The sequence below is a fragment of the Muntiacus reevesi genome, chromosome 9, assembly GCF_963930625.1.
Source record: "Muntiacus reevesi chromosome 9, mMunRee1.1, whole genome shotgun sequence".
In the NCBI taxonomy this organism is placed as follows: Eukaryota; Metazoa; Chordata; class Mammalia; order Artiodactyla; family Cervidae; genus Muntiacus; species Muntiacus reevesi.
The window spans coordinates 67595489-67608655 of NC_089257.1; the positions used below are offsets into that span (position 1 = coordinate 67595489).

A 13167-nucleotide genomic window follows, 5' to 3' on the forward strand; every position below is an offset into this window, starting at 1 on the left:
TTCCTCTGCAGGCAAAGACCAGCGACAGAGGACCAGCAGCTGAGCAGCCCTCGCCACCATCTCCCTTCCTCTCACTCCAACCCCTTACTGCTTCTGGAATCAAAGGTGAGCTGGAATCTCTGGGCCTCTTGAATTTCCATGTCAAGTCTGCTCCAAGCAGGCTTTCCCCTGGAAATGAGGTAAGCAACGGAACTTAGCACAGCTCTGACCAGAGCTTTGAAGAGGTCCCGGATCTCTCCTTCTTCGACTCCCTGGATGGAAGGTGCCTCCCCCAACCCTTGTCCTCTGACTCCTCAAAGGAGGGAAGAGACAGGCGACGATGACACCTGTCCCCACTGCCGGGCATTTACAGATTGCTACTTTGGGGGTGTGGTGGGAAGGCTCAGTTCCTGCCTGGGCTCCATCTGCCTCAAAGTCAAGGATGGCGGCAATGCCCACCTGCTAGCGACGCGGGTGTTGCCGGCACTGGATCTCGCTTACCAACGCGCAGGGGGCGGGATGGGGCAGGGCGGGGCGGGGCCTGTCCCGGGGGCGGGGCTCGAGGCGCCCCGTGGTCCAGGCGGCCCCGCCCCGCCCTCCCGCGCTCCCCGCGCTCTCCGCGCTGGAGCGCCGCGGAGCTGTCCAGCTTTTCAGTGCCGGAGCCGGCCGCCTGCCGCGCGCACCGCGCCGCCTCCGCGCCAGGTCTCTGCGCCGCTCGCCCGCCCCGCGCCCGGCCGGCCCCGCCCCGCCCCGCCCCGCCGCGGCCGGTCCACTGCTCCCCGCGGGCCGAAGCCGGCCAAGCGGCTGCCCGCCGGGGCTCTGAACGGCGCGGCGGGGCCGGGAGACAGGGACCCGCCGAGGAGAGCGGCGGCCCCGGACGGCTGCCGGAGGGGCGGCCGCGCGTGGATGCGGCGGGAGCCGGAAGCCTCGAGCAGCCGGAGCCGTCTCTGCCCCTGGGCGCCCTATGGCTTGAAGGTAAGCGCCGACAGGGTGCAGGACAGGCGGCCCGGGCCCAGACAGGGTCAGTGGGAGAGGAGGAGGGAGCTCGAAGGGCGGCGCGCCTGGGACCAGAAGTTTGTCCGGCCACTCTGGCGCTCGTCTGCCCGGGGACCGCCCTGCCCTGCTCTTCCCGGACTCTCCGTCGGGCTGCTTCCTCGGGGACGAAGGTGAACATCGGCGGCTGTCCTCTCTCCCACCCTCTGGGCATCCTTCGCACCGCCCGCGTGCGAATCCTCGCTCCGGACACGGGCGGGCTGTGCCATGCAGCCTCCGGCGGAGCGCCGAGAGCGAACCCCGCGGAGCCGGGGCTTCGCAGGGCGGCCGGTTCCCGGACCATCTCGGGAAGGCACTTTTCGCCCGGCACCCAAGCCGGGAGCCCCCAGTGCGCGCGGCCAGAGTTCCGATCGCCCTGGAGGGAAAAGGGTTGTTCTTGGCAACTCTGCGTTTGTGCGACCTGAGACTTTTCAGTTTCTAAGGACCGAAGCCAGGGGTGAGAGAGAGGCTGGTTCTGACTAATTGCTCTCACGGCTAATATGCCGCTGTCCTTGGTTCTGGATTTACGTTCTTGGCCGTCTCTCCGTTTGCGATTCAGTGGAGGAAGGAGGTTGGGGTTTCAGACCCATCTCAACCCGGGAATGGGGGTGACGATAGGCGCAGAGGCAGAGGGTGATTCTCCTACTTTGGAATGGACCAAAAGCCCCGGTAGGGCGGTGTACAAAGACAAGAGGCAGCTGTAAGCGCCAGACAGAGCGCGTGTGCATCCCGGGCTGCCGCCGGTAGCCTGGGAGCCGTTCCTCTTGAAGAGCAGAGGTAAGAGGGTGCCTGTGCGTCTACACAACCGGCTTCGCCATGGACACAAGTCACAGCACTGCGCCTCCGTAGGGACAGGTCCTTTCTCTCAGCCTCGGGGAAGCTCTCTGAGTGAATGAGTCACACTGTTCGCCTACCTCACACCCCACTACTTTTTGTCCTGGGGGGGTCCTGAGGTTGGTGAGGTGCAAGACAGTTTGTGGATCGCTCTCTAGTTCCATCTTCAGATCCAACCATTTCTGGATTTTGACCAGGCTATAAACCTTTCAGACTAATTCTTGCTCTTCCCCAGGACGACATCAACAGGAATTCTTACCCCACTGGAAGCAAATGCTCTGCTTACCCCTGATTCATCCTGTGTCATTAGGACCACTTGAAAAAGAAATCATTTTTTGTTTCATTTTTCTCCCTGTTGCTGCTATTTAATGAAGGTGGACAGAAAGAGAGGCTTGTGGTGAATGTGACCAATTGCAAGAGAATTAGTGAGCTGATTTGTTGTGTCCCAGTCCCCTGGCTTTGACTTGTCTGCTTAGTATTCAGGATTCCTGGCACATTTGACTGGGAGGGGGCTGCTGATGCCTTCTCTGAAAGCAGACATCTGGTGGGGAAGACATTTGAGAGGGTTAGACTGAGAGCCAAGTGAGGGCCACCGTGGTTCTAGCCTTGGTCTCTTGAAGAGCATTCTGAGTTCCTTCCGTCTTACCTGTACATCCTGGGGGGAGGAATGTGCCTAGAACATGGGAGATTCTGAATTATTATAGAGGTCTGGGACAGCATTTCTCTAAGGGCTGGGTTTTGTTTTAATAAACTCTCTGTATCTAAATCACCAGAAAAGCTAGTTTAAAATGCATGATTTTGTTTCTTGTCTGAAGAACAGCTGAATGATAGTCTCAAGCTGAGGCCCAGAAATGTATATTTTAACAATATTTCTGGGTGATTCATATGTACACTGGGTTAAGAAATCATCTCTCATACAAGTTATTACTTCCTTAACTAGAGAGAACATGATTAAGGTCTTGAGTCTACCCCCTTGCCTTCTGCAGTTACACGTGTTAAATTCTTTGGATGTGGGCTTGTGGATGAACCAGCCTCCTGGTCCAGTTCACTTGCTGTGATAGAGGTTGCAGCCCAGTCTCCTCCCACAGGATCTGCCTGGGCTTCCCTTTTTTCTAAAACAGATTTTTGGTTTCTCTAAGAATCACCAATATGGGTTTACATTGACCTGTGTAAATACTAAGTCTCCTCTGGGGGCCAACCCGGTTTGTTTTCCCTCCCCTCCCCTTGTAGGGGAATCATCCTCGTTCAGTGTGTTTATGCCGTGATCTGCTAACCCAACTGCTCCTGAAATGCCAAGGAGTGATTAGTTCAGCTTAGCAGCACACCATGTTCCCCAAGGCTGGTAGCCATGTGTGCCCTATCGGCAGTGACATATTGACTGTATCGATCTGGTTCTTGTGCTCTATAAAAGCTGGGAAGCTTGTAGCGGTAAATAAGGCCAGTGAAAAGGCTTGTGGGCTAGTCAGTATGTTTCCTTTACCTGCAAGGTTGAATTATTTCTGTCTAGAATGTGCAGTGATATAGGAGAATCTGAACTTGAGAGAAAGCCTGTTTTTTCCTCCTACCAGTGGAAACAAAGGGAGCTCAGGATCTCATAGAAATTTGGCCTCACACATACCTGGGGCTGACCTGCTGAAGCCAGACTGGTCTAAGACCCCTGTTCTCTGTTTAAACATGTATTGGGGAAAGGCCTGTGAACTCGATCTGCAGGGAGCTGTCTCCATCTTCCTTGCACGTGGAAGTTGTATTTCGGTGTTGAGGAAGAAGCTATGAAGATAGCACAGGTGATGTGTGTGGTGAAGGTAGGGGGCAGAGCGTGATGAGACTTTCTTGAGTCAATCCTTCCCCTTCCAGTGACTCATATGTTCTGACCTGCCACCCCTCATTTTGCCCTCCCATGTGGTGTAATACCCATGAATCTCCAACAGTGAAGGTTGAGGAAGGGAGAGGAGAATCAAAGTTGATTTATAATGCTGGGACCCCAAGCCATATCTCCAGCATCTCCCAGAATCAGACTGTGTATCACAGGTCGCAGCAACCTAAGATATGAGGGCTTGAAAAGAACAGGATGACTGCCCAGTCAGTTCCATTTCCCCTCAGACATAGTTACCAGGACTTTAAAATCCTTAGACTATTTGGACTTCCTCAGAAATCATTCTGGATGTTCCTGACTCCAAATACGGCAGCTTTTTCTTTAGTCCAGAAATATGGTTTCTGTCTCCTGTTAGAAAATTTCTCCAAAAATTGAGTGGTACAGACTTATAGAAAGAACTTATGGTTGCCAGAAGGAAGGGATAGTTATGGAATTTGGGATGGACATGTCTACACTGCTGTATTTAAAATAGATAACCAACAAAGAGCTAATGTATAGCACAGGGAACTCTGCTCAATGTTATGTGGCAGCCTGAATGGGAGGGGAATTTGGGGGAGAATGGATGCATGTATATTTGTGGCTGAGTCCCTTCAGCTGTCCACCTGAAACTGAAGCTATTGCAACATTGTTAATCAGCTACACCCCAATACAAAATTAAAAGTTTAAAAGAATAAAAAAGTAGGAGATCAACTTAAAATATATAGCCTGTAAATAAATTTCTTAAAAAAAAAAACAAGAGTGATGTAAACTTTGCAGTTCCAGTGCACCAAGATTGAGCTTGGCAATCAAAGCTTCTCTGTCTTATCAAGAGCCCTGCTAGCAGGAGAGCATCCTACATCTAGGAAGTACTTGGAAACTACAGGCAGCAGAAAGGGCTCAGCTTCCCAGTAGGCGTCCTCCTCTGTGTGTGGCCTCTCACTTAGATGACCCCCAGTGTCATAGTTCCTTCCTTTCACCCGCCAGTAGGGCCTCTTACGGCCCTGGGAAGACTCCAGCATTTGCTTTGGGATTCTGTATGAGCTCTCCAGGTTACTACATAGAGCCACTAAGCAAGTTACTTATTTACCAATTCTGGGTGGTAGACTGATATTATCTCCAGTCTATTTAATTATTGCAGCAGTGTTGGAATCCGATGTTAATATACCGCTGCCTCTAACCTGTCCCTGTCACCAGTGTAATGGAAGATTTCTTTCTTGTTTTTTTTTTTTTTTTTTTAAACAATAGAATCATACTATCTAAATGCATAGGCTTAGAAAATAGCTTGATTATAGTGTCAGTACATGTGGGTGGAGGAGTAAAACTCCACAATTGAGCCGCTTGGTTTGTTCCCATTTGGGTCCAGAGAAAGGAGAGAAAATTGCCCTTCTGGTCTTGTACATTTCCCCTCTTCTCCTCCCTTTCACATCAATCTGATGAATGAGGTAAATCAACACCCTTGGCAGGTGGGAAGCCCCCTGGGAGGGTGCAACCTCCTTTCCCCCAGGAGACCTGGGAACGCTTCTCTGGAGGAGCAGAGGCCCCTGCTGGCTTCAGCGAACAGAAAGGAGCCAGAGGCAATGCCCTCGGGCCTGGGGACTCCCCACTCCCAGGGATGGAAAAGGCTGTGCCCACGCGGGGTCCCAAACTCAGAGCCCTGGAAGCCGTGGGGGCCTCTGAGAGTGTGGGGCCAGCGTCATGGATGTGGGAGCTGAGGAAAGTGGATTCTTGAGGGCCCTTGGAAGCAGTTGATGTTCAATATGCATGTGTAAGGCATCAGTGTGGCGCAGTGGGTGATTTGTCGTAATCTGATGGCACCTGTGACGATTTGCACTTTTTCCAGGAACAGACAGGGGAAATTCTTTACTGTCTCCAGTGATGGCGGGATGCGGGGGAGGGGGAAGAAGGGAGGACCCCTGGCTTTCCCTGGAGCCCTCTGAGTGATGTCATTGTGTTCCCAGACAGAAGATGATGGTTAAGTGAAGTCAGACAGATTCGGCCCCGAGGGCCCTTGTCGATAAGCCTGCAGTCAGCCGGGGCAGACCCAGCTTCCAAGGCACTGAGGCTCAGCACCCAGAATGGCAGCCACAGTCCCCAAGGACACCCCCCTGCAGACGTCTGGGAGCCAAAGTGAGTCGTGGGGCCTGTGCATTTGTCACTGGGCTCCTTCAGAACATGCCTCATTTGCACCCCCACCTTGTTGTTATTGTTTAGAGTCTAAGTGGCCCAGCAGGGGAAAGACATTAGAAATGAAATTATTTTTGTTACACGCTGTATAATTGCCTCCTCTCCTTTCTGTTACCTCAGGCAGCAATATCACTAGCAATTCCCCTGGAACCTTTGGTCTGGAAAAGTGGCTTACTCAGAGGCTTCCTTAGAAGGGCTGCTCTGAACAAGTGACCCCACTCACCAGTCCCTCTGTCACTGACCTAATCATTGTAACAGCCACTGTTTGTCATGCATTTGCTCTGTGCAGGACACTGTGCTGCCCACATGACATGTGTTTTTTATTTCAACTCCCATTCCTGCGACAACTCTAGGAAACAGGCACTATTATTATCCCCATTTTACAGAAGAAGTGTGGCCTTAAAGAGGTAGGTAGCTTGCACAAGGTCATGGCTAATGAGGGGATTCAAAGCCAGACCGTCTGATGCTAAAACAGTGCTTCTCTCTAAGTGGCATACAGAATGAGGGAAGAGAATATGGATAAGAAGTGGCATACAGAATGAGGGAAGAGAATATGGATAAGAAGGCATTTTCTTCGATAAACTGGAGTGACTGTGACCTTTGCATATGAAGGCAGGAAAGGAGGAGATAGCAGAGGGGAAAGAAAGGATGAAATAACTTCTTGGGATTCCGAAAGCTGAGGACCATCTAGGAAGTAGTTCGGCAACTGGATCTAGGCGTTTTTGGATGAAATGCACTGGGGATGAACCTCAACAAGTCCTGGGGGCAGAGGTGGGAGAGGTAGGAGCAGGAGGAGGCCTGGGGGTGGAGGAGCAGGAGAGTATGGACTGATACAAGCTTTCCTGAAAAACAATAATATCACCTCCTGTTTCACACCTATCCAAGGTGAACTGAACTGTCCAAACCGTAAAACCCAGACTTCTTCCAACCTTTAGGCCTTTGGTGTTGCTTTCTTATTATCACCGGATGAAAACTTGTTACATCTCCAAGACTAAACTCCTAGATTTTCCAGAGGCAGCAGGGGAGTGGGGCGGGGGAGTAGCATGGCCTGGGACCCTGCACAGATGCAGGAATGACTCATGGGAGCTGGGTGGGCAGTCAGTGCTTTTCTGGTGGACGGAGGCAGTAGAGGCCCAATAGCCCTGAGCAGGGTACTTGGCCACATTGATTTCTTCAGGAATAAAATCAAGGGATTGAGATTCAGCAGCACAGAAGGCTCCACTGAAGTGATGAGATAATGGTGTTCACCTCGTAATGAGCTGGAAGACTTCCAGACCATTGTGTTGAATCTCCCCATGAATTCTATGAATGATACTCACCAGCATTTGTTCCCTTTTTTAAACCCTTTAAAAACAATATAGTGTAGTGGTTACAGATGTGGGCTCTGGGGTAAGATTGCCAGTGTTCAGATCCTGACTCTAAATACTGAACTTAACTGATGGTACCTTAAACAAGTTGGTTAACCTCTATCATCTTGAGTTTCTCATCTATAAGTGGGTATATTAATACTGACTTCATTGGGTTGTGGTGATTGATTAAGGCATTTAGATGTAAGACATTTGGGAGTCCCTGACAAAAAGAAACACTCTATAAATGTTAACTCCAATGACTGTTAGTTATTATTAAGAAACTTTAAGAGGAACATTTTCAGCTGTTTTTCTTCTGCATGAATTCAGCCTCTGATATTACATGTCTGAAATTAAACATGTTTTTAGAACTTTAACAGACTTCAAGCTTACCTTTCTTTCTTCCATTCTATTTATCTGCACCACAATTCTTTGGCACTTGCCTGTCGAAAGCTCTTACTCATCTTGAGCGAGAGGGGTTCAAGTTGCTTGTCATCCCTTTGAATTAGGTTCCGCTGCGCTCCCATCTTACCACGCACAAGCCGGGAGGAGGCGTTGGCCTTCGTGGTGATGCTTTGGCACAGCCTCAGTTTTCTTCCTGGCTTCTCAGGCCCTTCATCTGCCTCCTCATGATTGGAGTCTTCTTGATTGTCATTGTCACATGGTGTGATGCACTCTGGCACACACCACTTTTTATTATAAATGAAAAACAAAGAGAATGTATCTGTGCCCAAGGACAAGGAGATTTTTCTTTTTCTAAGGTCTCCGAAGCTGGCGGAAATGCACACTCTCCATCTTTTGGAGTCATTAACGGCAGGAACAAATGCTACCCATTTTTTTTTTAGATGAAGTATGGGACCTGCCTGAGAAAGGAGGATGAAACATGATAGCTGCAGCCTTAAGAGTCTCCAGTCATGAAAGAAACACCCTCTTTTGGGCTTTTTCTTTTCTCATGAAGCCTTCCTTGGGTAGTATTCTTTCTTCATTGACACATATACTTCTAGGCAATTAAAAAGGTTTACTGTTTAACCATGGTAGGGGATTTCTGAGGCCACACTGGTATTCTGTTCCCCGATCATCTTCCTTAGGTCATGTGGCACTCCTTTCTTAGACTCTGGGCTCCCTCTCCTCTTTCATTTATTAATGGCAAGATCAACAAGAGAAATGTGCTGGCAAGCAGAAACCAGCATCTAGGGTCCCAAATGGAAGAAGTCAGGTACCCTAAAATGGATCCATGTTTCCATACATTACCTTGAGCAATGTGTACAGCAAAAGGCCTGGAATTGCTGTTGATGACTTGTGACACAAAATCTGCTCTCTGGTCAGTCATCTCTGGTCAGCTAAAGGGGGTGGGGAGAGATGATGCCTGCTCTCCATAGATCCATGCTGCTGCCACACATTCTGCATTCTTCCTGAGTTTCATCCTGTGGTAACCAGCCTCCAAGATGACCCTCAATACTCCCTGCTTTCTGGTATTCATGTTATTTTGTAATCTTCTCTTACATGAAGTAGGACAGACCTGTGTAGCAATAGAATAATGAGTCAATGACAGATTGTGACTTCTGAGGATAGATCATGAAAGATATCATGATTTCTACCTTCTTCTGCTGTTGGGTCACTTATTCTAGGGAAAGTCAGCTGCCATGTCATCAAGATGCTTGCAGCTCTGTGGGCGGGTCTGCGTGGTGAGGGACTGAAGTCTCCTGCCAATAACCACATGAATGAACCATCTTGGAAGCCCATCTCCCCTCCCCTGACAAACCTTCAGATGACCATGGCCGCTGCCAAGGTCTTAACCACACCTTTTGAAAGACCCTGAGCCAGAACCACCTGACTGAGCTGCCTGAATTCCTGAACCACAGGAGCTATAAGATAATAAATTTTTGTTGTCTTAAATTGCTAGGATTTGGAATAATTTATTATACCTAGTAGAAAACTAATGCACGCTCTGAAATTATTCAAACTTTTCTTCTACAATGACACGGAGTCTATTTGCTCAATTGTGTCCGACTCTTTGTGACCCCATGAACTGTAGCCCTCCAGGCTCCTCTGTCTATGGGGTTTTCCAGGCAAGACTACTGGAGTGGGTTGCCATTTCCTTCTTCAGGTGATCTACCCAACACAGGGATCGAACCCAGGTCTCCCGCATTGCAGGTGAATTCTTTACCTCCTGAGTCACCAGGAAAGCCCTTTAAATCACTAGGATTTGGAATAATTTATTATGCATAGTAGGAAACTAACACACACTTGGAAATTATTCAAACTTTTCTTCTACAATGACGTGGAGTCTCTTCATTCTCCATATATAAAGACGGATTCCTCTCATTGGATTAAAACTGCCTCTGTGAGTTTTAAGGGGTGCTCTCTTGTTTGTTATTTTAGGATTCTAAATCACTCATGTTTCACACATTGCGGTCATGAACTTCTCAGCCACCATCTTCCCAAGACCAGGCTGCTGATTTCTTTATTCTGCCTTCCCGTACTCAGTCCTGCAAGAATGACTTCTGATGTGGCAGCCATTCAACATACATTTCACTTCTCATATTTCACTGAGCAAAAATCATTGAGAAGCTACTACATACTAGGTACTCATTTTGGTTGCAAATACACCAATGACGAAACAAAGATCCCTGCACATAGTCTGGTGGGAGGAGAGAAATGATAAACAATACGTATAAAGAGTGAATTCATGAATGTGTTAGAAGGCAATAAGTGCTTGGAAAAAGACAAAATTGATCAGGGTTAGGTGATGTGGAGTGCTGAAGGGTGGGAGGAAAGGAAGGTTTGCATTATTAAATAGGTGGTCAGGATGGACGTCATTGAGAAAGTGACATGTGAAAAACTGACACAGGATATGGGAAAGTGAGCTACGTATATATAAGAAGGAAGAGCATTCAAGGCAGAGGGAGTCTACAGTCTACATGAATTTTTAAGCATTTTAAGTAATTGTCTTATTCCCTAAAGAGCAACAGTAATAATAAGCTGCATTTGGAACTCCATTTTCATTTTTAAAACCCATGAGATAATAGTAATCTCTTTCATTTGTAACTCACTTTCACATATTGTTGTTCAGTCACTAAGTCACGTCTAGCCCTTTGTGACTGCATGAACTGCAGCATGCCAAGCTTTCCTGTCCTTCAGTATCTCCCAAAGCTTGCTCAAATTCATGTCATTGAGTTGGTGATACTATCTAATCATCATCCTCTGCCACCCTCTTCTCCTTTTGCCTTCAATCTTTCCCAGCACCAGGGTCATTTCTAATCAGTTGGCTCTTCACATCAGGTGGCCAAAGTACTGGAGCTTCAGCTTTAGCATCAGTCTTTCCAATGAGTATTCAGGACTGATTTCCTTTAGGATTGACTGCTTTGATCTCCGTGCAGTCCAAGGGACTCACCAACACCACAGTTCAAAAGCATCCATTCTTTGGCGCTCAGCTTTCTGTATGGTGCAACTCTCACATCCATGCATGACTACTGGAAAAACCATAGTTTTGACTAGATGGACCTTTGTCAGCAAAGTAATGTCTCTGCTTTTTAATATGCTATGTTTGTCATAGTTTTCTTACAAGGACCAAGTGTTTTTTAATTTCATGGCTGCAGTCACCATCTGTAGTGATTTTGGAGCCCAGAAAAATAGTCTGTCATTGTTTCCAATGTTTCTCCATCTATTCCCCATGAAGTGATGGGACCAGATGCCATGATCTTGGTTTTCTGAATGTTGAGTTTTAAGTCAGCTTTTTCACTCTCTTTCACTTTTATCAAGAGACTCTTCAGGTCCTCTTCACTTTCTGCCATAAGGGTGGTATCATCTGCATATCTGAGGTTGTTAATATTTCTCCCTGCAGTCTTGATTCCAGCTTATGCTTCATCTAGCCCAGCATTTCGCATGATGTGCTCTGTGTATAGGTTAAATAAGCAGTGTGACAATATACAGCTTTGACATACCCCTTTCCCAATTTGCAACCAGTCTGTTTTTCCATGCCTGGTTCTGGCTGTTGCTTCCTGACCTCCATACAGATTTCTCAGGAAGCAGGTGTTCCCATCTCTTGAAAAATTTTCCACAGTTTGTTGTGATCCACACAGTCAAAGGCTTTAGAATAGTCAATGAAGCAGAAGTAGATGTTTTTCTGGAATTCTCTTGCTTTTTTAAATGATCCAATGGATGTTGGCAATTTGATCTCTGGTTCCTCTGCCTTTTCTAAATCCAGCTTGAACAACTGAAAATTCTTGGTTCATGTACTGTTGAAGCTTAGCTTGGAGAATTTTGAGCATTACTTTGCTAGTGTGTGAGATGAATGCAATTGTGCAGTACTTTGAACATTCTTTGGCATTGCCTTTCTTTGGGATTGGATTGAAAACTGACCTTTTCCAGTCCTGTGGCCACTGCTGAGTTTTCCAAATTTTCTGGCATATTGAGTGCAGCACTTTAACAGCATCATCTTTTAGGATTTGAAAGAGCTCAACTGGAATTCCATCACCTCCACTAGCTTTGTTCTTAGTGATGCTTTCTACGGCCCACTTGACTTCACATTCCAGGATGTCTGGCTCTAGGTGAGTGATCACACCATGGTGATTATCTGGGTCGTGAAGATCTTTTTTGTATAGTTCTTCTGTGTTTTCTTGCCACCTCTTCTTAATATCTTCTGCTTCTGTCAGGTCCATACCATTTCTGTCGTTTATTGAGCCCATCTTTGCATGAAATGTTCCCTTGATATCTCTAATTTTCTTGAAGAGATCTCTAGTCTTTCCCATTCTATTGTTTTCCTCTATTTCTTTGCATTGATCACTGAGGAAGGCTTTCTTATCTCTCCTTGCTATTCTTTGGAAATTTGCATTCACATGAGAATATCTTTCCTTTCTCCTTTGCCTTTAGCTTCGCTTCTTTTCTCAGCTATTTGTAAGTCCTCCTCAGACAACCACCTTGCCTTTTTGCATTTCTTTTTCTTGCAGATGGTATTGATCATGACCTCCTGTACAGTGCCACAAACCTCTGTCCATAGTCCTTCAGGCACTCTGTCTATCAGATCTAATCCCTTGAATCTATTTGTCACTTCCACTGTATAATCATAAGGGATTTCATTTAGGTCATACTTGAATGGTCTATGATTTTCCCTAGTTTCTGTAGTTGAAGTCTGAATTTGGCAATAAGGAGTTCATGATCTGAGCCACAGTCAGCTCCCAGTCTTGTTTTTGCTGACTGTATACAGCTTCTCCATCTTTGACTGCAAAGAATATAATCAATCTGATTTCGGTATTGACCATCTGGTGATGTCCATGTGTAGAGCCTTCTCTTGTGTTGTTGGAAGAGGTTATTTGCTATGACCAGTGCATTCTTTTGACAAAACTCTGTTATCCTTTGCCCTGCTTCCTTTGGTACTCCAAGGCCAAGCTTGCCTGTTACTCCAGGTATCTCTTGACTTCCTACTTTTGCATTCCAGTCTCCTATCATGAAAAGGACATCTTTTTTTGGTGTTAGTTCTACAAGGTCTTGTAGGTCATCATAGAACCGTTCAACTTCAGTTTCTTCAGCATTAGTGGTTGGGGCATAGACTGGATTACTGTGATGTTGAATGGCGTGCCTTGGAAACAAACATGAGATCATTCTGTCATTTTTGAGATTGCATGCAAGTACTACATTTCAGACTCTTTTGTTGACTGTGAGAGCTATTTCATTTCTTCTAAATGATTCTTGCTCACAGTAGTAGATATAATGGCCATGTGAATTAAATTCACCCATTCCAGTCTACTGGATTCCTAAAATTAGTTCACTGATTCCTAAAATCTCAGTGTTTACTCTTGCCATCTCCTGTTTGACCACTTACCTTGATTCATGGACCTAACATTCCAGGTTCCTATGCAGTATTGCTCTTTATAGCATTGTGCTTTACTTCCATCACCAGTCACACCCCCAACTGGTCATTGTTTTCGCTTTGGCTCCGTC

General features: G+C 47.1%; 1 protein-coding gene across 1 annotated transcript in view; it reads left to right on the forward strand.

Annotated features, from left to right (window-relative positions):
* Positions 1 to 769: 769 nt before the first annotated feature.
* The window catches only part of DRD2 (dopamine receptor D2), a 79776-nt gene continuing 67378 nt past the window's right edge, over positions 770 to 13167 (forward strand). Inside the window, exon 1 of the mRNA XM_065944377.1 lies at positions 770 to 954. The gene's annotated coding sequence lies outside the window, so the exon portion shown is untranslated. The remainder of the gene's footprint in view (positions 955 to 13167) is intronic.